The sequence below is a fragment of the Branchiostoma lanceolatum genome, chromosome 3 (assembly GCF_035083965.1).
Source record: "Branchiostoma lanceolatum isolate klBraLanc5 chromosome 3, klBraLanc5.hap2, whole genome shotgun sequence".
NCBI lineage: Eukaryota > Metazoa > Chordata > Leptocardii > Amphioxiformes > Branchiostomatidae > Branchiostoma > Branchiostoma lanceolatum.
The window spans coordinates 17,618,556-17,621,590 of record NC_089724.1 but is presented as its reverse complement, the minus strand read 5'-3'; positions in this window follow the sequence as shown (position 1 = coordinate 17,621,590).

The window sequence follows — 3,035 nt, the reverse complement described above, 5'->3', positions numbered from 1 at the left end:
AGGACAAACAAACCCGCTGATTGGTTAATCCTCGGGCGGGACAACCACCTGTTGACGCGGGACGTCCTGGGCAGAACAGCGGCCTCTAGTGGCGAGGTTGGGAAATACAGCAGATGGAGTACAGTAATAAACGTAAACGTAGCTAAAACTAAAAGTAAAGTTGTCACCCTCAATTGAGGTGAAGCATGATACCTTTTCAAGTAGCTTGTGGTGTGCAATGCGGCTTCGCTAAGGCGTTTTTTTTGGCCAAGCACACCGGGTCTTACTCTTCTCGATAAGTGTGGGGCTTGGGGCTTATGCCTGAAGCTCCCTTGTACACGGGGCCTACGGCTTTACGTGACCGTCCGAAATGAAAGCTTAGCTAACCTGAGGGTATTTCAGTTTATCTCAGAAGGAAGACTCCTAAGAAATTTTTCAGATAGACATTCATTTTATTGCAAAACAAGACGCTGATAGTACCTTACCCTTGTATACCTCCCCGCCCACGCACACGCACACTCGACTCATTCAAAAAGTGCGGTTATCCAAGGATATTATGTGTCCTTGGGTTGTCTGATTTACAAGAACATTCAACAGACATTCAAGAGTTGAAAACTTTTATCATGTTTTGGATGGGCAAAGGACATTGCATAGAAGACATTAATTGTATAATGTCCAAGAATAGCGCCCATGATAGACAACACAAGGTCATTTTCTTATCCTTCCCGCCTCAGTCAACGCTCCGACTCAGAAACCATCGATGGGCAGGTTTTATCAATACTATAAACTGTATAAAGCATTGTGCACTAGGATACATAAAGATAACGATCCGTTAGAAGAAAGTTATGAAGACATTAGCCTCCGTTGCAGGCTCTAAACCGGCCTTTCTTGGGGCTAAATAATATACTTTTTGCAGCTTGCCCGTAACCATCAGCCACCCCCGTAACCATTTTGCCGGCAAAAATGGTTACGGGGGTGGCTGATGGTTACGGGCTGGCTGCAAAAAGTATATTATTTAGCCCAAAAAAAGGCCGGTTCGGAGCCTGCAACGGAGGCTATGAAGACATGAATAATATAAATATTGCAACTCAATCAAGGACAGCCTTGTGTCTGGGGTGTTAGAGAAATGATAAGTGTTAAATGCGTACGTTACAAGCAAGATGGACAAAGATCTTACTTATGTAATTATTTGAAGCTTACCTGACGCTCACAGTCCATGCCCTGAACTGCTCCACCATTTTAATTCCAGAGTGAATTTCTTCACAAAGATACATCGTTTTTGAGACAGATCCTCCCCAGCTTCTGGACAGATCAATTTCTGACTGAGTTCGTTGCCCTACCGCCGACACAGCTGTCTGTATTCACTGTCCACAGTAAACATTATTATCATGAATTGATACTTTACTCTCGTCCGTGCCAGGTTTTATTGATACGCCTCCCTACTGATGGTGTAAACAAGAGACTTAACACATATATCTGATAATGTAATTATAACTTTAGGTGATTACATGTGGGCAGTGATGTGGCGCTTCTACAGGCGGGACATGATGTTGCATAGGCTCCTCGTGCGGTGCCTAAATCAGTCCCTACTATTCTTATGACTAGTGCCCATTGTAGGTGTAGATGTATGTAAAGATGTCTGAACCTACTTGGGAAAGTTTCACTGGCTTTTAGCCTATCATCTTGCATATTTCAACATTTGACAACTCAAGACTATACATGCCCTATCATGGTCTAATCTGCAGTACCGATCCCGGCCGCTTCGAGACAAGTGGCTAAATCGGCTGTCAAATTGCCAATTTTCGGCCTTTTCGAGAATGGGCAAATCGTACAATTTTTTAGGCTTATTTGACCTCTTTGGTATGTAACGCTTTGACCGTCTCGATATTTCCATTGTTATGAGTTCGTGTAAGGCCAAAAAGATGCGATTGGGGATACTAGTGTAGTGGCATCTTCTGTAAGAAATCATAACACACATTGTGAAACGGTGAGTGTATGAATCATGAATGTTGCTGATACTACTGTAGTTCGACCCTTTGATGACAGAAATGATATGTGCAACCAATAAACAGGAGCTCAGATTTTACACTGCTAATCGGTTCAGTTGTGGAAGTTTTTTCATGTCTCTAAAGTCTTATCAAGAAAGGTTTGGGTTTCAATATTGTTAAGTTGACATACGCCTTGCAGCTTGAGGTTCGTAAGCTTGGATGCAAACGTCTGTAATGACGGTATGCAACTTTACAAACGCGGACACAGGTTCTTCCGAATCAAATATGCTTCGGAATTCAGGTCGATTGATATATCCAGCCCTGATCACAACCACTTGTGTTATGAATATGATTTATCCCACTCGCTATTGGTGTCAGAACCACAAGTGAAAGACACAGCCTGCGGAAATAGTACAGACAAACTCAGTTTGTCCTTGAGACAAACTCAGTTTGTCCTTGGAGGTTTTCCATTCAACCTTGCATCAATCGAAGGGCGCGGCTTGGGAACAGCCGGAGGAACGATTTGCCTGACATAAGGGTTTAGAAATGAAAGTACATGATCTCATATTTCTGAATGGGAGAATATTGTTGCTATTAGTTACACATGTATGTTGTTGCTGTCATTGCCGAGTTTTTCCAATCGGTTGGGGAAGGGATATGATCATGAGGTTCAACATGTCCCCTTCTGTTCGACACTAAGTTACCAAGTTAGGAAGCTAGTGATCCCCAAGCCGTATACATCACAGCTAATCATCTTATCTTGCTTGCAATATTTCTTATATTGCTTGCTTGACATATCGTATTACCACCTGTTGTTCTGCAAGGGGAAACCAACATACTAGTAATCTAATAGGCTCATGATCTTTGCAATTGAAAATTTTATTTGTGGTTTATTACACACCCGACATCAGAAATACAGCACAGCAGAACTTCAACCTTCCAATAGCAACTACCAACAGTACAAAATGACACATCAAATGCATTATAACATACACAGACGTGTCTTTCATGAAATGCGTTTAACGTCATTTTGTAAAAGCTAGCATCTATAACGCAAAATTCACATGG